The sequence below is a fragment of the Halichoerus grypus genome, chromosome 7, assembly GCF_964656455.1.
Source record: "Halichoerus grypus chromosome 7, mHalGry1.hap1.1, whole genome shotgun sequence".
Taxonomy (NCBI): Eukaryota; Metazoa; Chordata; class Mammalia; order Carnivora; family Phocidae; genus Halichoerus; species Halichoerus grypus.
The window spans coordinates 57,838,540-57,863,002 of record NC_135718.1 but is presented as its reverse complement, the minus strand read 5'-3'; the positions used below and the strand labels follow the sequence as shown (position 1 = coordinate 57,863,002).

Genomic DNA, 24,463 nt, shown 5'->3' with positions numbered 1-24,463 from the left:
AAGCCAACCGGTCAGTGCTCTTCTGTTCAAAAGTTGTTGTCTTCACCCCCACCCCATAGCACTTTCTGGACTACATGCTGTAAGTCTGTTTTCATTAAGTATTTCCACCTCATGGCATATTAGAGAAATATCATTGGTATTCCATTTTCTATTCCAAATTTACATGAAGTACCTGACTTCCCTCAAAGGTGACAACAGTTAAATAAACAGCCTGACCTACTGAACTATACAACACACATGCATCGATGCAGAATGGATTCGGTCAGTACTTTGAATGCTTTACCAGAGAGAGAAGAAATGCAGTTTAGTCGCTGAACTACATGGTTTTTTTTTTTTCCCCCATTTTTATGAGCCCCAGTACACATAGGGCTACCACAGCTCGGCTTGAATAGTCCCAGTGCTACAGTCTTTTAAGCAATACTTACGTAAGATATAGTCCTTTTAAATGAGTTTATATTTTCCAAGAATGTTGACATTACATTTTTTCAAAGAATTTAAACCATTTTTTACTTGATTTGGTGAGTCAACTAAGTAGAGAGGCAATAAACTGTATTTCTGTGGAGCAGCAGTGACCTCCAGTGGCTGGTTAGACTAACCACAGCTATTCATGCACCTCTTCGGTTTTTCTAATCCTGAATCCTTATATAAACATGATTAACAACATCTATTTTTCCATCCATGAATCAGACTTGGATTGTATTTAATTCATCTCCCTGGGAAATATATAGTGTGATTTTTTTAAAGTTATATTTTGCATATGGACTTATTTAGTAATTAGCCCAGAGGCCACAGAAATGACACTGGGAGTTAGAAGTAAGGGTCCATAGATGAAAAGCAAGTAATAATGTAGTAAGAATAGATAAGAAATAGTTTAAAGTATTTATACTCATCAGTGTTGGCCAGATATTCTGAAATTTTCATTAAATGGGTTAGTATTTTCCATAGGTAGGATTCCAAAATATAATCTAATTTCGATTGGGGAAAACAAATTTCAGTATTAATATTGAAAGAATCAGCATCAGTTATTTACCAGTCAGTAGGAATGTCTGAGCTATCAGGTGAGGGAGGCCTCCCCCTGCGCTCTAGGACCCTCCAGTTTCTTGATCATGCCAGTGACCTGTGCTTTGCCCCAATGCTCTCCCCAACCCTCCCCCTTCTCAGCCGGCTGAACGCTGGTTCTATTAGGCTCTCTGACAATGATGTTATAGTCTAAGAGGTGATGATTCATAGATAATGAAATTATGCTCTCCTTCTGGGGAAGGATAATGCAGAGTCAGATTCATAGATTTGGCAAGGGATTTTAGGATGTTGTAGGTACATGAAATATCCTCTCTTCCCTTGACATTTACCAAGAAGAGAACTTAAATAGTTTATTTAATGTGTGGATTAGACTAGCATCAGAAACAAGCATCCAGCCATGAAGCCCAGGACAATATGAGTTCCAGATATGACAAATGAGAATTGAGCCATGAGAAATGAAAAACTCAGAAACTGTGTTGTTTCTTCTGTTCCCTTTTCCCTGGATTCTCATTGGTATCTGGACCTGTAGCAAACCCATGGAGTTTTTCTGTACTTGTACTCTCTTACCTACCTACATTAAAAATCAGACACAGTTAGAAGAAATATGAACAATAATATCAGTAAATGTGAATTACAAATGTAAGAGAAACAGAACTGATGGAAGCTAAATAGCTTGTATTAAATGACTCTTGAAAACTAATAAAAAATTAATACAGAGGTGAAAGTGAGTTCACCTAATCTAATTATAATAGCTTACAGAATTGGACCCAAATTTTGCTTAGTCTCCAAAATCATTGGTGACTTTTACATAGTTGTGTAGAATAAAACAGAAATACTACAGAGAAAATCTACATAAACATAGTTTGCAGTTCTTGTTTATTTGAGGAAAATATCACAGCCATGGATGGTAGAGTACGGGCCTTAGATTCAAGTTTCTTTGACATTTGCTAATCTAATGATTTCAGGCAAATTTCTTAGCTTTTCTGAACTTTAAGTTCCCCATCTGTAAAATGGGCATGTATTATTGACTTCATATGGTTACTGGGAGAACAAAATTTGAGAAATGCTTTGTTAACTCTCAAATGGCAAAAACCTATTCTTTTCAAAGGGCACCTAGTGAGATATTCAGCTGCTGGTGTTCTGTGCCTGGCCTGGGTGAAAAGACATCACTAACTTCTATGTTACAGAACACCAAATCCATTTTACATTAACACGAATTCTGAGACTTGGCAGCCAGTCTAGAACTTAATTTGGTTTTGACCTTTAGTTTCCATAAAAACACAGTTTTTTTCTGCCCCATGTTATCAGAGTCTAGGAGTTTATCAGTAATGATCACAATGTACAATAGACATAAAGATGCCAACCAGAGAATACTAAAGCAAAAGTTTATCGAAGTAAATAAAAATCTTAATTTTGTCCCAAATCAGGTCATTTTGGCAAGGACTTTCAATCAGCATAGGTTAATTGTCAATTCCCTTTCGAGTATTAATATTTTGAGCACTTATTGTCTTTGTACTTTATACATATAACATTTATGGCAAGATGATATCATTGCATAAAAAGTAACTGCTCATAACACATTACAGTGGGATTAGCATACATTCCAGGTATCAATCACATGACATCTACTTTCTCTTTTTTCCCCAAAGACTACAAAATCTTCTCCTAGTATAAAAATTGATACTGACTATATCAATTATTGTCATTGAAAATTACTGGATTAAAAAAAGCATAAAAGTACAAAGGCTTTTTTAATGAGTAACAACATAGTCACTTAAGCAAATGAAATACTATTCTTTGTTGGCCTTTCAGCAAAAAAAAAAAAGAAAAAGAAAAAAGACCAATGTCATCACAAATCTCTCTCCACTGGATATAGCTTGAATTATCAAATGTGCTATACATGTATTTCCAAAATTCTTATAATTTAAGTAGACAAACTGTTCCTCTTTGACAGCTAAGTTTCTATGAAATCTCTGAAGAACAGAGATAAGAGGGTGGTTTTTCAGAGGAAAAAAAGTATTTGTGAATTTTATGCTGGATCATTGGTGGATGTTCTTGAGTTAGGTCTCCTGAACATGTGAGAAGAATTCCAGGGACACAAACTCTGAGCCACTGTGTAAGACCAAGCGGAGGCAATCTATTTTACAACTGACAAAACGCATATACAATAATAATCCATCTTATTGAAGAAAGAGTAAAAGAGCTTCTATCTTATCCTCGTCAGCAAATGTAATGAAAATTGATAACTTTCTTGACAATTCTCAATATTTTCTTTTTATTTTTCAGGGGCTCCCACTCCCCACTCCCCAAGAAGGAATTTCCTTTATACCTTTCTCCTACCCTTAAATTGTTCCCTACTTCACACACACGCAAAAATTGTTTTATATCACCAAAAAAAGTCTTCCCTCATATAAACCAACACAATTTGGTCCTCTCACTCCAAAGAGTAAGTCAATCTCTAATTAAAAAAAAAAAAAAAATAGACTATAAAACAAAATTTAAGTCTGGCTGACCCTCTCCCTTTCCTCTACAGCCTACAAATCACCTCTTCAGTATCTTTGATTTTCAATAGAAGAAAGAAGAAATATAGTTGGATCACAGGTTAGCAAAGTATTAAAGCCTACTCTTTTCCTTCTTAATTAACTCCTAGTAAACAAAATATAGGACTTTATATATGGAAGTGTCCAAGTACATTTCACCAACTTAAAAACACTCATACCAACAATCAGAATTTTGTCTTCTCAGGGGTAAAATGCAAATTTGGGGGTCCTCACATATAAAACGATAAGGCAAATACTACATTTAGCAAAGGCAATTTCTGTTAAAGCTTCAGCATACTAATTACGTCTATCCAGGATATAAAATACATATTGTCACTAAAAAGCAAAGGACTTCAATTAAATATAAACCCTATTCAGCACTCTTGGGGTTCAAACTTATTACTGAAGTGAGGGTAAAAAGAAAATTTCCTCAGTAAGGCTATAGGAGAGTGAGGCTATGCTAGCATGTGGTATTCATGGCTTCAACCGGGTGGTCCCCACACGCAGCTAAAAACTGCTTCTTATCATTAATATTGATCTGTTATACACTCTGAAAGAAGGAATATGCTTACCCTTCTCCATTTGAAGCAATCAACCAGAATCTCGCAAGAATATTTAAAGGAAACTTGTAGAGTATATCATGTTGAGACTGAAGTAGTAGAGTGACTTTAAAATCTCTAATACACCTGTGACAAGATCACAACAGTGAAAACTCTCTAAGGAGTTTAAAAACTAACCACTTTAGGATCAGTGTTGGCTTGTACTCATTGATTTATGAAAGGGGCTTTGCACAATTTGTACAAAATTTTATTTTATTTTTTAAATATTTTATTCATTTATTTGAGAGGGAGAGAGGGAGAGGGAGAGGGAGGCAGACTCCCTGCTGAGCAGATAGCCCGATGCGGGGCTCAATCCCAGGACCCTGAGATCATGACCTGAGCCGAAGGCAGACGCTTAACAGACTGAGCCACCCAGGCACCCTGTACAAAATTTTAAAGTGAAAAGGCATAACTGTTTGGTTGGGGTACTGCCATTTATCCAATGGAAGGTTAGGTAACATCACTGAATGATGGCTAAATAGAATAATTAATGATCTGTAAATAAAGGCCATATTACATAAGTATACTGTGTTTTAAGTCTGGCTGGCCAAGTTAGGCATGTTGTAGATGCTTAGAAAGAAAATTCATATCCATCCTATAAGGTGATAATTCATGTTTCATTACAAAGTGTGTGTATTTTTGTATAATTAAGTCCTTGTGTGCCAGGAGTGGGTATGTAGGGTTTTTTGTCTGTTTATTTGTTTTCAATGTAAGAAGAGTTCTTAGATTGACTGTTTTTCCTAAAATTTTCATCCATTAATCCTATATCTTGTCCCTTCTTTATAGGGCTGCCTAAAATAATTCATACCCCACCCACACAGGCTTCTCAAGCCCAATTATATATCTCCAGTTGCTATCTGGAAATGATATCCAGTGATTTACCTTTAGGATAGCACTCTACTAGCTAAACTCTAGTCTGCCAGCAACATATTCTTCCAGCCTGTGGCACCCAATCCAGCCATCTCATGCCATTAAAAGGCAGCATGCACTTAGTTCTATGGACTTTTACAGGGAGGATTGAGTAGTAAAATGTAAAAATCTACATATATTTTTACAGGCTTCACATTGTTTTTTTTTTATGGTCTAACACACAGAGATATGTGGGGTCTTTATTAGTTTACACTAAAATGCAAAAGCATTAAGCTAGCTGTAAATTAAAGAGAAAAGGTCAAGATAGATTAAAAAAAAAAAAGATAGGGTCCAAAGCTCATATTATATCTTGCTTCATCTTAAAAATAATCATAAATGATGAGCATCCTGTATTTTGCTTTCATGACATCTGATTTACTCTCCAAGTTTACCATCATATTCTTAAATTTAAGCTTCACATTCCTTCCACTTTTCCATTTCTAGCAGAGAGGTTTCTTTTGTTTGTTTTTTGGTTGTTTGGTTTGGTTTGGTTTTCTGCCTGCAGATCTTTTCCCAGTCCAAGTGTACCACTTTGCCTGCTTTTCTAGAGTACCCACTCAAATTTTGATCTGAGCAGAAAGTCACAGAGTAATCTATCAGTTTTATGGTTGGATCAATCAGACAAACAGACTGAATTTGTCTCTACAGTACAATCTAGTCAAGTCTAGGGTATCTGTCTTCTGTCTTCCCAGTCTCCCACTCCCATGCCTTGTCTCCATTTAGAAGGATTATCCACACCATAATTCCTCCAACCAATGCTACCCCAGGCTCTTTCAGTTCTTTATTCCTTACCAAATATCTATTCCTAGATCTAGACCAGTATTATTGTCACTTCTGAGGGCACTTACATTTAAATAGGGATAAAAACCTTTAGCTAAAGGTGAGAGAGTCATATAATAAGATCAGGCATAACCATCAGGGTTGGGGAAAGTACTTCTGGGGGCAAAAGGCTTTTTTGCAAGCACCTCTGAAATCATCCTGTATAAATACCTCTGTATTTTTCTCAAACATGAGTTGGGCCTTACCAAAAACCAAGGTAGAGCAAATAATCCAGGTTTCATTCAGTAAATTATAATTTGAGAAATATCTTCAGTAAATTGCTATTGTACACAGACTTAGTATTTCTCCACTGACAAACAATATGATATACTAGAAACAACATGGGTTATGGATCCAGGAAGAACTAGTTTGGATTCTGGTTCTGAGATTTAATAACTGAAAAATCTTAAAACTTAGCTTCTTTATCTTAAAAAAAAAAATGTGTAAAACAATATAATCTTCACCTGATTATTACAAGAGAGCAAAGAATCAGCATTTCTTGAATATTTTTATGTACTCTATTTTGGCACACTGCATGTATTATTTAACTTAGTCCTAATAAAGATCTTATTTGATTAAATGAGATGACATAGGTAAAATCACTTGGTACACAGTGTGGCACGGGACAGTAACCTCCTCTTTCCCTTCATTAGTTCTAACTGCCAAGAAGTTCAAGTGCCATAGTATGCTTTAACAGTTGCATTCCACTATCTATGTTTATATGGAGTAAGAGATACCTGGCAGACTTTCAAGAATTAGGATCTAAATTCCTCAGGGGCATCTAAGCACATGGTTAATACTACAGAGTAATGTAGTATATAAAACCAATATCCTAAATCTCCCAACAAAGCCCAGATGCACATCTACCTTTATTTCCATTCCATTTCCCATGTTTTAGCACTGGCCAATTCTTGAAGTAGCATGCGCTCTCTTACCTCTGTGCTCTTGCTCAAGCTATTTCCTTCGTGAGGAATGACTTTCTTCCCTTCCAAGTCCTCCTGTCAATCTCTGAGCCTTTCTACAATAGATCCAGTTCAAATCCCACTCATTTTAGAAGACTTCTTAATCTTGCCCTTCCCTGTTTAACATGGTATTCTGTATCCCTGTTAGAGAACAACACCACCAGTTGTCTTGTGTTAGTTATTAATGTGTCTGTATACCCTTTTTGAGGAAATGAACTATTTTCTTTACTCTTCTTTCTCCCACCAGTCGTGATTGGTATAGTCTTTTATTCATGATAGATGTCTGTTGAATTGATTTTCTAGTAATTATGATAAGGTTATTGTTGACCTCATATTTATTTATATAGTCTACATATATATTCTGTGTTTTTATTTAATACATTTTCATATATGCAGCCTTCTCATTTATCATTTAACTGGTTTCAAAAATTCTTACATAAGTATAGTTTTTAAGAATCATGTTCTGATTTAAACTGCATCTATGTTGTGAATAATCTACCAATGATTTTCCTTTGATAGTTACCAAGGATATGAACAATTTAAGTGGCATGTTAAAGTGACTAAGAGCTAAAAAATATTGTGAGACAAAGATATAATATTTGATTCTAAATACGAATACATCTTGGTTTTAGTGGGGGCTGCGTAGTCAACCTTTGTTGTAAAAGCCATGTATTTGTGACCTCTCTTTGTCCATGCCTCTTGGGAAAGATCCTTTTCTCATTAGGTTGGATGTCTGCTCATCCTGTCCGCAGTTCCACAAAGCTTCTGCCTTAAATACGTTCCAAGGCCTCTCCTCTATCACCAAGCCAAGGACCTGCACTATCACAGAGAGGAGGTCAGAGGTCTTTGGGCTTTCTGACTATGTACATTTTCAAAGTAACTATTCTACTGGAGGCTTCAAACATCAAATACTCAGAAGCAAGAATTAGTGATGCTCATTCTTTTTTTATCTCTTGAACACTGATTATGCAAAGGGCAGATTTTTTTTTTTTTTTTAGTTTTTGATGTAGTGTTCCATGATTCATTGTTTGCGTATAACACCCAGTGCTCCATGCAGAACGTGCCCTCTTTAATACCCATCACCAGGCTAACTCATCCCCCCACCCCCTCCCCTCTAGAACCCTCAGTTTGTTTCTCAGAGTCCATAGTCTCAGAGGGCAGATTTGATCACATAGGACTGAGGCATCTGCACTTTGCTGGGCCTCTGCTCTCCTTTCTGTTCATCTTCTTCCTCCTTTTCACTGAATTTCATTTCTCTCATCTCCACTTGAAATTTCTTTCAATTTTTCCCTCTTCTCAACTTTAATTTGTAAGTCAATCTATACTACTTAATTATGCACCTTCTGAATGGGTTAAAAGAAAAATACTAGTGATTTTTATTTTCCTTTTAACCCAGGCATCTGCACTTTGTTGGGTCTCTGCTCTCCTTTCTGTTCATCTTCTTCTTCCTTTTCACTGAATTTCATTTCTCTCACCTCCACTTGAAATTTCTTTCAATTTTTCCCTCTACTCAACTTTTATTTGTAAGTCAATCTATACTACTTAATTATGCACCTTCTGAATGGGTTAAAAGGAAAATACTAGTGATTTTTATCTCTTAGAAAAGCAGTAATTAAAATGACACAGTCTAATAATTTAATTTAAAGGGGAGTCAAAAATTGATCTTTATTCAACAGCTTTGTTTAGTTCTATAAATGAAGAACTGTAATTTTGTAAATAGTAGTTTAATTTCAGAAATAGAAATGACATTCCTCCCTAATATATTTTTAAGTCACATTTTAATTATGATTCATAAGGCAGGGCAGATTTGTAGAACACCCAAATATTCCTTTTCATGTGAGGTGTTGTTCAGGCTCTGGACCACAGTAATCTCTGCCATTAATGGAGCAGATTCATTTTTTTTTAAAGATTTTTATTTATTCATTTGAGACACAGAGATAGAGAGAGAAAGCATAAGCAGGGAGAGAGGCAGAGGGAGAGGGAGAAGCAGGCTCCTGGCTGAGCCAGGAGCCCGATGCGGGGCTCGATCCCAGGACCCTGGGATCATGACCTGAGCCGAAGGCAGACACTTAACCATCTGAGCCACCCAGGTGCCCCAAGGAGCAGATTCATTTTTGGAACATATGTTAAAGAGAATTGAAATGAAACCTTTATTTAATCATAAAAACTTGTAGCTGTGAGGATTTTTGAGAACCCTGCAGTCTACTTTCTTACCGTCTATTTGAAATTCCAAGGTAATTTAATCATACTTTTAACAATCTTTCAAGAACTGCATTTCTTAGTTGTTCTCTTATTCATTCCAGCGTTTCACTGACAAACATCGCATTTTTTTCTCTCTAATGGATATCCCTCTTGCTTAAGATACGTATACAGTGGTTACTTATATTTTAAAACGAATTTTTTTTGTTCCCATTCTTATTGGAGAGGAAGAAGTATAAGAAGTGGTTGGATTTTGTTTTCGTTTTTAATTTTCAGGACTGGAACCTGCTTGGTCTAGCTCAGATAGAGGGTCCTGAGCTCCCTGGCACATAATTTGTAAAGATGAAAAACAACTGTTGTGAAATTAGCACTAATCTACTTTAGATTCGCAAAATTCCGCACAGAGTGACAGCAGAATGAAACAAACCCAGTGCTTAACTAACCTATAACCAACTATACGGGCAAGACGTTTCCAGTAGGATGTATTCAGCAGTTTTCAATACCAGCCTCACAAATTATATTTCCAGAGGTCAAATTTGCACATAACTCTTTGAACCACGACTATCTTCTCATATTCAACTCAGTTTTCACATCCAGCCAGCAGTGTGTTGTGCAGAAATAATCAATGGTTAAATTATTCCCATTTTGTTGGCTCAGCTCACAGTAGCCCACTGATTAGTTTAAAAAAAAACCTATTTGATCTTCAATTTGTATTTCAACTGTACCCAAGGACAGATGCCATCTCTGGTGATATGACCACAGAGATTTAGGTTTACAAATGTTTCTGTGTGCTCCAATAACAGCATGCATCCGGCAGTAACTACATTGTAGCTCGAAGTACTGTAAAAAAATACAACGGAGTTTGCTAGAGAATCATTTTAGAGTTAATTAAACCTTCTCCACCTGTAATTTAAGAAAAAAGAAAAAGCCCAACACTCTTAAAGACCATGGGGGAAAGGCAGTTTAAGAAATAGAAGTCCTCTGTTTATCCAGGGAGGTACTTTACAAGGCAGACAGCTACACCACAGTAGAGAGACAACATTTCCTCAGCTGATTTGGTTAATTAAAATGCACAGTTACAACCGGCTTTCTTAGAGCCTGCAGCTGAATGACTGAAGTCTCCATTTTACTCCAGTGTCACGCAGAATGTGAAGAGGCAAACATGTTGCCCAAACACAATTTGACTCACTAAAATCCAGCACTCTAAACATGAAATACATTTCTCAGGCACATTTTAAAAAGATGTATTATCAAGATTTACGGCCTAAGGATAGAAATAATTTGCAGCTAGGCAGGACCAGGGGAATATCCTAGGTTCCTCGCAAAGTAGTTTTAAGTGAGATTGACGAATAAATCTTAAGGGTAGAGTCCGCTTTCAATGCAGAAATCTTCAACTCTTTCCTTCCAAATGTGTGGAATTTGAATCTGACAAACAACCAGTCTGTTGCCAGAATTTATGAGTGATATGAAAAATCAAAGGCCACAAAAGCTATTTGTCAAATAAACTGCAGAACGCAGTATCAGTCTGCAGGGCTCATTTGCAGAACTCATGATGAGCATGGGAGGAGGGGATGCTAACAGCTGCAGTCTTCACTGCACTACCCGTGCCAGCCAGAACTCAAGCTGCACGAGCTGAGAGTGGCTGAAAGAGGGGGCAGACAAATGGGGGGAGAAAAGACAGAAGAGGTTCTTATACCTAAGTTTTTATTAAATCATGACATCAGTGTGCATAGATGAATACCTGCAAAACCAGTTTAAGATAGATGGGACCTGCAGGTATTCAAGTTAAATCTGTTCATGGGAGACTGCTTTTATTTCCTGCAGTAGGGGAGAGATTACAGACTTTGGATTAGTGAGACTAGCAGCATGGTGTGGCATCAGTTTCCTTATCTGTAAAATGGGAACAGTACTTCACATCCCAGGGCAATTTTGAGGATAAACTGAGATAACATGTGTTTGCAAACATGGCTGGTGCTCAATAAAAGTTAGTCTCCCCTCTCTCACTAGGTGTTTTCACAATGCAGCATGTTTCCATGATGGGTCAAGTGAAAGCTCTCACATTAACCATTTATATCACCAAATCTGCAATCTATAGAAAATGACTATCTCTGGAGCTTAATTAATCAATCATTAAATAACCTGAAAAGGGCTTACCAGAAATTTGGAAACCCTCTGTTAATGTCCATTAATGGGACTGCTGTATTAACTACTGTTCTGTAATAATTTTGCTTAGCACCACCATGAAAAAAAATCTGATCTTAGTCTTGTTTTTTTCTAACAATGCGGCACCATTTCCTTTTCACAAACATTACTTAAAGAACTGACTTCATTATCTTACAGATCTCTCTTTAAAACTCTCTAATGTCTGTTTCTCTTTTTTCTCCCCAAAACATGGATTTATCACACCCCCCACACACACACACACACTCAGTGTGAAGAGAACATGCTATTACTATTGTAGTAATCGCCTATAGAAATATAAACGTCCTACGTAACTTAGCACCGAGTTCATTTCTAGTGGGAACTAATTTAGGCATTGCAAAAATTCCAGTTGAGTCTGTGAAATGATGACTGAATTAGCCAAAGCAATTTATTCAAAGAGTTATGATACAGAAATTCCAATGGACATTTATTGAGCATCTACTATGTACAGGCATTTAAAAGGATTTGTTTTTCCTTAAGGCAACAAAACATAACAGAGGCTAAAGAATATTTGAAATTTGGAGTGATATCATCTGGAAGGGAATTATTTGACTGATTTTGTAGTCATTTCATAAAGCGTTGGATTTCCTGTTCTCAAGAGAGAAATTTGATACGTGCCCTTCACTGGAGATAATAATTAGTTCATTTTAAAGACTTTGAAAAGAGCAGAGATGAAAAGAGCTGTAAGAGTTTCTAAATGACACAAGATCTGTGAAGTGGTAGTATTTAACACAAACTTCATAGAGCTGTTATGTGGATTCATTAGTTAATTAGTTAGTTAATGACTTTGAAGTGTTAAATCTTATTAGATGTTTTTTTACACTTTAACACATGTGAGAAATTACTCTGTCTGAAATTAGAAACTGACTATACCATTCCAACATATTGGATCTTTCCATGATCTACCTTCAAGACATTCTTTCCTAGTCTGATTTTTTTTTCCCAGACAACACCTGAAAAGACAATCTAGACCTTGATCCTCAGCCTCTTTATTTTCAGTATTGACCTTGCCTTCCAGGTAACACTAAGCACAGAATTGAGAAACCCTCAGAGCGAGATATTTAATGCAGTTTCGTAGCTCCGTAGAGCAGAGGAGAAAAAAACAACTGTTGGGTAAATCTGAGAGAAAGTGGACGAGGGAAGGAGTTTAAACCCAATAACTGACTTGCTCTTTGAAAACAGTGACTAATTTCTCTTCAATTGCTGATAAGTTGAGAAAGGATGGCAGAAGCACACTGGGTTAGCAATATTCTAATATGTGGGAGACATTTCTATAGCTTAAACAAAAATGTTTTGTTGACACATATCGTATACAGAGAAAAGTTCATTGTCAATGTACAGTGCAACGGACACTGGGAGTGCTTGTGTTCTCTGTACCCAGATCAAGAAACAGAAGAATCCAGTACTCCAAAAGCCCCCTCTGGTTCTTCCTCTCGAGCCCTATCTCTAAGATAACCACTACTATTCCTCCTAACATAATGGGGGAGCTTTATATGTTTTGGTACTTTATACAAATGGAATCATAAAGTATGTACAGATGGTCCCAACTTCAGATGGTTTGACTTAAAATTTTTCTACTTTACTAGGGTGCGAAAGTGATATGCATTCGGTAGAAGCCGTAGTTCAAATTTTAAAATTTAGATCTTCTCCCGGGCTAACGACACGCAGTGCGATTCTCTCCTGTGAGGCTGGGGGCTGCAGGAGCAGCAGCTCCCAGTCAGCCATGCAGTCGCCACGGTAAACAGCCAATATAATTACAACCAGTCTGTCTTTCACTTTCAGTGCAGTATTCTGAGCACATTTAAGGTAGGCTAGGCTAAGCTATGATGTTCTGTAGGATAGGTTTATTAAATGCCTTTGCAACATACAATGTTTTCCATTTACAATGGGTTTATCAGGTAGTAACTCCATCATAAGTAGATCTGTACTCTCTCTTGAGTCTTGTTTCTTTCTGGTTCAACATTATCTTTCATGAGCTGCATCCACTGTTGAGTGGAGCTGTAGCTCTACTTTCTAATCTCTGTCCCTCCACCCCTCCCCCACCAATAGACACAAAATCCTTCTCATATGCAAAGAATGGCCATGGGAAGTCCTTGATGAACGTCCTATCTTGTATATACGACAGCACAGGAGACTCAGTAATAGCTAGTGAATAATCTTTGTTGTTGTTGCACCAGTAAATATAATGCAATCTTGAATTATTTTACTCTTTTAATATCTGACCATGGACAAAGCCAGCTCTAAGAAACACACTGAGGTAATCTTTTTTATTAGTCCTTGCTTTCTGCCTGATCCTCCAACCTGAGCTATCCTCCCCCAGAAAAGCCCTCTGTCCCTGGCCTTCAGCTCCTGGAAAGCCTGCCCATCTCTCGCAGTCGTATGGGGATTAAGGAGTGTACTTGTGATGGGCACCAGGTGTTGTATTAAGTATTCTATCACTACATTGTACACCTGAAACTAATATTACACTGCATGTTAACTAACTGGAATTTAAATAAAAACTTTTAAAAAATGGGTAAACTACTTCATACCAAGGTGTTAATGACTCAATTGTTAGCTCTCCAAGGTATGGCCCCAGGACAGTGCTGTAACACAGAGGTCCAATTACTCTCTGATTACTCTCTAGGGGTCTCATGTAGATCCGCATTTATTGACTTGTGCTAGGAGCTTCCCTCACATTGAAGGATTCTAAGAAAGATCTGTGGCACGCAATGCTGTTTTTACTATTAGAACATTACTGAAATTGTTATTTTGCTACATCATACAGCATTCTCTTTATGAAAGCCCATGGGTGTAGGGCTACTTCTTCCAAATAACTTTATTTTAAAATACTTTGTTCTTCATGCAACTGATCCTGCCCCATGCGCCCTCCCTTCTCCCCACAGCTCTCTTTCCCTCTCCTGCTAAAAATGTCAAAAACATCTGAGACAAATACAACTGTCCAGGACTTTAAAACAGCTATCTTTGGTCTACCTTCCTCATCCTTGGTTTCATTTGCTTTTTCTTATGTTCTCTATTTGAATGTCTTCACATTTTTAAAAACCCTGATGAATTTAGTAAGGATATAGATTAATTCAATAAAATATGTTAGCCCTTAAGGATAAAATGTCAGTCACCCACATTAGGTCAGCCTGCCACTAGAGGAATCTACATTTTGGGCAGAGGACTCTTCCAGCAATTTTCAAATTACACCCCATTGGTTGGCTGTAATCAGAGAGAGTGGAGGAGCTGATATACTGTATGGCGTGGTGCCTTCCACAACATAGGTTTTGATAAAGCTTTGCTGATTACGTTGACTGAAGATGTCTTCCATCAAGTGAAGTGGACAGAATGAGAGAATATCTAGGAAAAATCTAGACCAAGAACACTATAAAAGATAAATGTACGTGTGAGAAAACATGGACTTATATTTTAAAGAGAGTGAAACTGTTACTATATTTGATATGTGATAGGTTGTAACCACCAGTCCACTCTCGTTTTCAAGGCTCTCAATTAGAGTTCTATTTGGGAAGATTTGATTAATGCACTATTTATCTAAGAGTCATTGATTTATGGAGCTTAACCATAAGATACAACACAGCTCATTTTCTTTCTAATATTCATAGCTACAGGAAGAATACCACAATGACATGGGGGCGTTCTAGCCTTGACTGGTAACCCACATAAGTGATCACCCAAAATGACAATACTGAAAATATTAAATGATAATAATGTTCCCTTCATTGTTAGGATCCCACCATTAAAACTGAGTAAGACAAGTCCCGGGAATTCAATGATAATCCATAAGCCATACCATAAAACAGTCCAATATGTATTCCAGCAAAATGTTCTCTGTGAAATGAGAGGATGTCAAATGCAGCTCTCTTAATAATCCCTGTATTAATTTTTATACCAAAGAAATAATTCCAGCTCAGAGAGATTAAAATTGTGGATTTTTTTTTTCTTCGTTGTTAAAGCTGTTTGATTATGAGACTCTGGGGAAAGCATATACTCTTGTTAAAAAAATGAACAAATGTATTATCAGAGATTGTATAAGATTAGCAAAACTTTACAATCTATATTGATGATATTCTTTAAGTATTCAATCAGGCCAATCAGTAATCTAGAATACAGTTATATTTATGTAATTTTTATTTATCCAAATATATCTTGCCAAATCCAAAATAAATCTATCAAGAAACTATCATTCTTACAAACACCATGGTAAACATTCCCTTTAAAAATCACTAACTCCAGGGATGCCTGGGTGGCTCAGACAGTTAAGTGTCTGCCTTCAGCTCGGTCATGATCCCAGGGTTGTGGGATTGAGTCCTGCATCGAGCTCCCTGCTCAGTGGGGAGTCTGCTTCTCCCTCTACCCTTCCCCCCTGCTCATGATCTCTCTCTCTCTCTCAAATAAATAAATAAAATCTTAAAAAAAATCACTAACTCCAATATAAAAATTAGGACCTATTGGGTTAGAACTTTCTGTTCAGCAGGAACTGCAGATTTAAATATGATTTCAGTGCCAGTGATTATTTCAAATGTTCATAATGTATAAAAGTTAACATCTATTTATTTACACTTGGCAAACACCAGCAGACTTGCAGAACCCTGGCAGTATCCAACTTCACAAGGCCTGCATGGCCGATGCACATGTACGAGGCCATCTCTCTCAAATACTTGGTAATTCTAACAACGTGTGTAGAAAGGAATGGATACTGAGACTACGGAAAAACATTCTGCTAGATTTCTGAGTGGTTCAGAGTCATGGGCCCCAAAACCAGACACTAGATAGTGAGCTTGTTACTTCACAGCTCAGAAACCTCCAACATCTCCCCATGACTTGTCACAATCCGGGCTCAACCTAGTCTTTCAGTTTTTCTTGTGCAATTACCCTTATTCCACTATGCTCCATCAAAACCACAATTTACCATTTGCTCACGTTGTTTCTTCTGCCTGGAACATGGCTTTTTGCCAAATTCATCTTATATTTTATGACCAAATGCAGCTCTTTCATGAACTATTTTCTGATTATTAGAGTTGGAAGCATTTTTCTTTTTTTTCTCAACTTCAATTATACATTTTGTTATCATTACCATTATTATTTTACTTCTACAGTGATTACCATTTTCTAACTCGTGTTATATTAGCTATGTCCATATATTATCTTCCTTTCAGGGAAATTTCACATGTGTTTCTGTATCCCAAACATGCTTAAGGAAGGATCTGATATAGTATATGCTTAATAAATGTCTGTTTAATGAATTGATGTGTGAATAAATGAACGTCACACCATGAGAGTCATACTGAAACTAATGCTAAACAAGAGATTATTATTCCCTATCCTTGCCAAAAATATCCGTAAGAGGTTTGGGATACAGTTCATATCATAAAACATTGTACTTTTTATATTTCACATGTTTTCAACAAATGTTTACAAATTGCAGCTATGGGAATGGCCCTACATGGCAAAAGAAGCATTGGAAACATAAAAGCAACATCCTATGAATTATAAAGTCATTCATGAATTATAAGCAACCTTAGTTGCCACATGTAAAACATTTACTGAGCTGCCACCATTTAATCTGAACCAAAAAGTCATGAGTTCATAAGAGGCCAGTGATGGGCACAAAAAGAGATTTAAGAGTTTTGCATAGTGCAGTAACTAGGTTATTATCCCAATTTATAGGCAAAGAAATTGAAGTATAATCATACAATGCCAGAATTTGAATCCTGATCTAATTTAGCACCTCTCTTACAGTCACTGAGCAATAATCTCCTCTCTTAATGTTAGTTCCCTTTTGAATAGATGGGATGCTTATGTATGTATGTATGTATGTATGTATGCATGTATTTTTAAGATTTTATTTTTAAGTAATCTCTACACCCAACATGGGCATCAAACTCACAACCCTGAGATGAAGAGCTGCGTGCTCTACTGACTGAGCCAGCCAGGTGCCCCTGGGATGCTTATTTAAATACAAGAGAAGTCATTTTGCTCTGCTGTATAATATATACCAGAAGCCCCTGTCAGCTTTAAAAACAAATAGATAAACAAACATAAAACTATCTCTTTGAATGGCTTGCTATGTTTGAGGCGCAACGCTAAATGCTCCCCTTAATATATTTAGTTCTTCTAACAACCCTATGAGATAGGTAGTGTTTACTCATATTCCAGATAGGGAAATTGATACAGAGAAACGTTAAGTCATACACTCAAGGTCATAGAACTAGTTAGGATAGGAAATGGAATGTGAATGCAAGTTTTTCTTATTCCTAAATCAAAGTTCTTAAGCCCCCTACTATATTGCCTTTATTCCTGTTTACTAATCATTTTTTTTAAAGATTTTTATTCATGTATTTGAGAGAGAGAGAGCACAAGTAGGGGGCAGAGGCAGAGGGAGAGGGAGAAGCAGAATCCCCACTGAGCAGGGAGCCCGACACGGGGCTCGATCCCAGGACCCTGAGATCATGACCTGAGCCGAAGGCAGACGCTTAATTGACTGAGCCACCCAGGTGCCCCTCCTTTTTACTAATCCTTAAATGTGATTTTTTTTTCCTAAGAAGAAAATTGAATTATTTGAAACATTCACTGCTCAGAATATTTATCCTAGCATTGCAAACATTTCACACTATACTTGGAAGGAATCTAGGAGACAGAAAATGGTGGCGGGAGATGGGTCTAGAGATAGGCTCATCTCACCTGGCCTGACTAAGCTGTTTACATTTTGCAGACAGCCCATCTCCAAGTCCAGTCCTAAAATGACAGTGAACCTTGATCTTTAATGGACAGAAGACCTGGTCCCAGGGCCTTTTAGATAAACAGAACATATATCAGGGAAGCAGCCAACACCCTTAACGAATTGGCTGACTTGCATCTCATCCCAGATCCGTGACTTTCAGCTGCTAAATGTAATATGGGAAACAAGTCAATATTTTCCAGCATGCTGAGTCCACTTCCTCCCCCCAATATTTTTAAGCCTAAGGCAGGGGTAGAAATCATTTCAGCCACCACGGAAGGGGTGCATACCGGCTGTCACACAACCACACAGCAACAGAGGTCTTTGCTAGGATTCAAAATGAAAAGAATATGCGCTCTTATTGAAACTATGCAGGCGCCAGAGCTTCCCAGATGCACACAAGAGTACTGAGGGTTTGGAAAGGGACATATGCCCCTTTTTTTACACTCAAGCTAAGACACAGTACCTTTCAATAGCTCATGAGGAGATACAATCAAGTCTTCAGAGAAAGAGACATAAGCAACACATGTGTAGCATCTAGAAAGTAAATTTTCTGAAAGCTACAAGGGAGCCTTGAAGATGATTCAGGGTATGCCCTTTTGTTTCCCATGTGCTGACAACAAGGTCCAGAGAGGTTAACACTTGTCCAGGATGAGTGAGTAAAGCTTTGGCAGTCAAAGGCCTTGAAGCCAAAGCCACGATTTCTTCATTTCTTCTACTCTACCCTGCTGCCTCTAGTCTGCTTTGTTTTGTCTTGTTTAGTTTTAGTTTTCTGGCTTGTTTTGTTTGTTTTAAGAGGGTTATTTAATGAAAGATAAGTGTGACTTAACACCACCAATACAAGGGGAATTTCATCCAATACATGGAGTTTGTACACTGACTCTCTCCTGGCCAAGGCATTCAGTTGCTCCCATAGCTAAAACAGAAATGAGTTATTAACAGTCAGAAGTTCATGGCAAGGAAATAAACTGTAACAGGCATGCCTCTGGGTTGCGGCTGAGCTCAGCTCGACAATTCTGAAAGGACGCTTCTTTTTCTTTATGAAATCTCAGAGTCTCCTCTGGCTGAGACATGAATTGTCAAATCACTGTTTAAGATCAGTTTATACACAGATCATAAAAGATTTATGTATTCATCAAACCAAACATGCATTCATTCAGTACCTGTTTTATGCCAGATTAGATGTTGGTGATACCAAGGTTAAACCTCTGATATATAACACAGCCATTTTATAATAATGGAAAAGTGACAACCTGCTCTGCAGTACAAATAGTCTCATCAGTGATTAAGCACTCACTAGTGATCAATTAGTAAACATTTACTGAATGGCTTCTTATAAAAAGACTTATGATAGGTACTGTAGGAAGGCACGAAAACACAAGCTTAAAATCAAATGGAGAAGATAAATGCATTCATATGAAATGATGTAAAAACAAAATCATATTTTAACCATAACCATATTTTAACCATTTAATCATTAAGCAAAGGAAAAACATGGAGGGCTTCTTGAAGTAGATGTTTTGAAAAAGGAATGGACGGACAAAGAATGGATGGAGTGAAGAGAGACTATTTTAGGAAAAGAAGATGTAGGAAAGTCGGTACAAGTATAGAGATTTGCAGAACATTAATTTTACAATATTAGCTTGATTAATTGAAGTGGTTTAATTCAGATATTATAATCAATGGGGGGAAAGTAACTGCTTGTGTGTGTGTGTGTGTGTGTGTGTGTGTGTGTGTGTGGTGAATTACTGCTTATGCAAAAATAGGCCATAATGAATTGATAAATCAATTACTTCTAAGTTGATACTGCCAGTCAGATGAATTCAGTATCCCCCTACACATCCATTTTTCACTTATAATCTGAATAGTAATCATATAGGTATACCCATTGTTTATGCTTCTACTGCTTAGTCAATGCTTATGTCCTATTAGTTGTTAAATATTTTAAAAATTGGCTTGGCTTATAAGTGATTGTGTAATTTCAACAATTTTCAGAGAGACCTGATAGAAAAACAAGTTCTTTCCCAGTTAGCTAACAGAGGAGTTAGCTAACAGAGGAGTGAGATAGACATTCAGAACGTGGAGTATCCTTTGAAATACTTCTACAGAAGAATTATAAGTAGTTTTTGAAAGCTAGAATAATTAATAGGATTCCAACTTAATTTCTTTACCATCCACTGGAGAATATAAAGCCTATTGAGAAACAACTCCAAATGCACAAAGAAACCAAGCAGCAAAACCTAAAAGAAATTCCTATTCATGCCTGTCTTCAGTTACCTTAAACACAAACTTGATCTAGTATATTTCCCTGAGGTGCTAATAACCTAGTTCTCTCAAGATCTTTCTGACTTTTCTGTGAGCAATACACAAATCACAAGTAAGTAAGTATTTGGAAGATGGAAATCACTAATTGTCTTTGTGCTCCTGTTAACAATCCAAGTTATTAAAAACAGAAAGCTTCCCTACTAAGGGCTCATTGCCAATCATCTGAAATGAGAAAGTCAAAGTGAATATATGAATTAAGGTTTATTTCAAAATTTCCATATCTTGATCAAATGCTAATGACTACATTATATATAGATTTTTTTTTTTCTGTACTTTCCCAACAAAGAGTAAGTCATATCATCATGTCCTTCCAGAATGACTCTTTTCTAAAACAGTCTTACTGGAGCACTGAGGTTAGTTATGACTCACAGATTAAAAAAAAAATAGTTACAAACCTCAAAGATATATAAATAATAAAATAAAAATATTGTTCAGAGAACATTGTTTCCTATGAAATAATTTAATCATTGAAACTTCAAATAGGTATCATCTAGATTATGTTTCTGGCATGTTTTATGATGGGTGATATTGTCCTCCTAAGACAGTAATAAACCACATAATTTTATTTTTTTTAAAGTTAGCCAAAGGTGTTTATAGCCTTCGATTAATATAGTGATTAAGAGCACGGGATCCAGAGATACATTCATGGGTTCAAATCTCACCAGAAGAGCTGGGTGACCTTGGATACATAACTTCACCCTTCTGAGCATCCATTTCCTCAGCTATAAAATCAAGATAATTACAGAACCCACCGCAAAAGGTAGTTAAAAATATCACAAAAGTTTACAGATATAAAGTGGTTATAACAAAACTGGCACATGGTAACTGCTCATAATGGATTAGCTGTTATTTCCTTTCTGCATATATACATCAAAATTCTGAACTTAGAAGCTAGTCAACAATAAAATGGGAGGCCCCTACTATTCAATAATCCAAACCTCATCTAAACATAAGATCTTTATTTAAAATAAATTAAGTTTCCAGCATTAAATCTGAAAAATATGAATTTTTCATAGTACATTTCCATACCTGGTTTTATGAACTGGACATAACCACATATTGTTTGGCAGACAGACAAATGTGAATCATTTTATAAATGACATATTTGCATTTTATCCCAAATTTGCCTTAAATCTAGATAAACTAATATCAAGTTTGGTGCATCATGGGCTCCTTTTACAGGGAAACACAGTGACTAAAAAGGGGGAAAAAATAACACAGAGACAGCTAAAACAATGGCAATGTTTAGTGAAAGGCGAGGTTGCTATGTACAAGCCAGCTGGTTGTGCACTGTTTAGCCCTACAAAGCATCACTCATATGGATTCTAGTGTTAATGTTGACCCCTTAGAGCAAACTGTGTGCACTGGCTCTGGTCGAAGGGTAAATATAAATACATAAACTTGGGTTCAGTCAAAATTATGTCAAATTGCCAACAGTAGGACAAATTTGTATTATTATCCTAACGGGCATACTTAGCACTTATCACTTGTGTTATCCTGGCCTCATTAGTTAACTTCTCTGAATCTGTTTCCTCAAAGGCCCTCTTTCCTGTTGAGTGGAGACAAAAGTATCCCTTCACAAAGATTCTCCTATATATCCCATAGCAATTTACTCTGTGCTAACAAACCTAAAAAGTGTTAACCGATTTCCTGAGAAACTATCACAGCTCAGATAGACCCTCACATATCAGATTCAATTGCTACTCTTTGTTTTTGTTTTGCTTTTTAATTTTTAAATTGTTCAAGGCCTTCCCACAAAGGGCTGATTATTAAAGAAGCCACTGAGGCACCTGGGTGGCTCAGTCAGTTAAGCTTCCAACTCTTGATTTCAGGTCAGATCATGAAATCAAGCCCCACTGGGTGTGAAGCCTGCTTGAGATTCTCTCTCTGTGTCTCCCTCTGCCCCTCCCCACCTCACTCACACTCTGGATCACTCTCTCTCTTTAAAATAATAATAATAATAATAATAATAATAATAATAGAGTAGAGTAGAGAAGCTGCTGGACTAGAAATCTGGAGCCATGCATTCTAGCCTAAACTCTGCCATTGGCTTGCAATGTAATTATGTATAGTTTTCTCATATATATAATGGAAGTAATGAGCTCTGATATCAATTAAGAAAAGTATCAAGATAATAGGTATAAATATACTTTGGAAAAAAATTGGAGCACATTAATATATACAGTATTATATGTCTTTCCAAATTTCCCATTATATAATACATGGTAAACAAAAAGATAAATAAACACACTTCCACTAACCTCTGAAAAGAAATGCTTTCTAGATGCCTTTGATCTTTTGTGAACTTTCTCCGAGTGTTGTTTCTCAATTTTTATTCTGAGTCATGTACTATAGAAGCAGGAAAATAAATGTTATATACATAAATCATCAATAGAGAATAAGAAAAAAAATGATTACTTTTTGAGGCATTGTAACGTGTCTAATACCTGTCGATCATTGATTATTCACTATGTGTCACGCCCAGTAAACCCTATAAAGATGCATAGTATCTTTTTCTCACATTCACCCTGTAATATAGGTTGTAAGACAATCTCTGTTTTCCAGATGAAGATGCCAACTCAGATGATTAACAATAAAATTAATCACCTTGCATGTGGCCATGCACCTAGGGAGTTGAAGGAGCCAGGATTTAGGCACATGTCTGTTTAGCTCCAACACCCTGATTCATTCCAGGTTTCCTCATTGCCTCTCACAACACTTGATACAGATCTGACACTCAATAAATATTGATGAATGAATGAATGAATAGATGGATAAATTGATAGATGAATGGATGCATGGATGGATGGATGACAACTAACTAACCTCTGGAAATTACAGTCTATAAGGACAAGACTTAGGCAGCCTAGCTGGACTGTGTCACAAATTGTTTAGTTTCTATTGTTATTCCTCTTCTGTAATTTGAAAACCCTAGGTTGTAAGAATTTCTTAGCTCCTGATATGAGCATCACCTGTCTTTCTATTATTTCTGCTGACACAGTTGATGAAGGATTTCAAATTCTTGGAACCACTTGTGTCTCATCTCTGATATCTGACTGGAGGGCCTCTCTCCACCAAACTAGAACATGGCATTTTGCTATTTGCTCAGTGGTTTTGGTAATTCTGGTCATGGGGCAGACCCAGGAGGAAGGGGGTCCTCAGTTCTAACTCTGAGAGCATCTGAGAAAATTTTGCAGAAGCTGCCAAAAATAGAAAGAACACTGTATGAGACTAGCACCTGACATTTGGTTTTGTGTGTAGTATCATTTGTAAAGATTGAATAAAGGACAAAGGAGGAAAATAAATGGTCTAATTGGCCCAACTGATTCATTTGAAACAGGTAGATTTAGCAACTTAATTTTTGTTGGTTAACAAACCATAGATCTTTTTTCCCCACCTGCTTTCTTGTAAGAAAAACTGACTGTGCCTCAAGGTTATTTAGAAAAGCTTCTGAAAGCTATTAATAGAGAGCAGTTTTAAACCCAGTCTCTAAAAGGCTTAACTTTGTATACGATAGTTCTGCCCTTGTAGAAAAATAAAAAAGCTTTTAGAAAAAAAAAATAGCATATAGCTCAGATTATTAGCTATCTCTTTGTTACAAATGTGCAGCTGGGTTCAGAATTTGCATGTTTCCCAGGCAAAAGAATTCAATAAGCAAGTAAGCGAATCCTGCCATTTTATTAAATACTTTCAGAAAACAAAAGCAAAGCAAGCTTTCACTCAGCCAGAACCAGAACATAATCCCCAGAGCCAATAACACATGTTAAAGTTCCAGCACCAGAGCCAAATTTGACAAAGGAACCCTCTCTATCCTACTACCCCTGGGGCAAACTACCCTAATTGTGATTCTCACACTCTTCCTTTTTGAGATCCTCCAAACATGGGTGGTCAAACAAGGGAGAAGGGAATTAAAATAAGGAGGGCTAAGATTTGAGGCTTAAATCACTTTCATGATACGTAAGTGAAGAAGTGGGAGGCTCCTGAAAGTGCCCTGTAGAGATCAGATATCTTTAATTTGTCCTATTCGGTATGATTCTCTTCGGAAGTAGGAAAAGAGAGTAAAAATGAATTATCTCCTCTGTACAGCCTTTCAATACACCCTTCTTTCTTAATTACACACAGCATTACTGCACAGGTCCCGCTGAGCACTGGTATCCACAGGGTAGA

The 24,463-nt window shown here is 36.8% G+C and overlaps 2 protein-coding genes across 3 annotated transcripts in view; one reads left to right on the top strand and one right to left on the bottom strand.

Moving 5' to 3' along the window:
• The window catches only part of CTNNA3 (catenin alpha 3), a 1,800,030-nt gene that overhangs the window by 1,041,815 nt on the left and 733,752 nt on the right, over window positions 1-24,463 (bottom strand). The gene's annotated exons all lie outside the window — the stretch shown is intronic.
• LRRTM3 (leucine rich repeat transmembrane neuronal 3) overlaps window positions 1-24,463 on the top strand; it is a 155,906-nt gene that overhangs the window by 4,634 nt on the left and 126,809 nt on the right. The gene's annotated exons all lie outside the window — the stretch shown is intronic.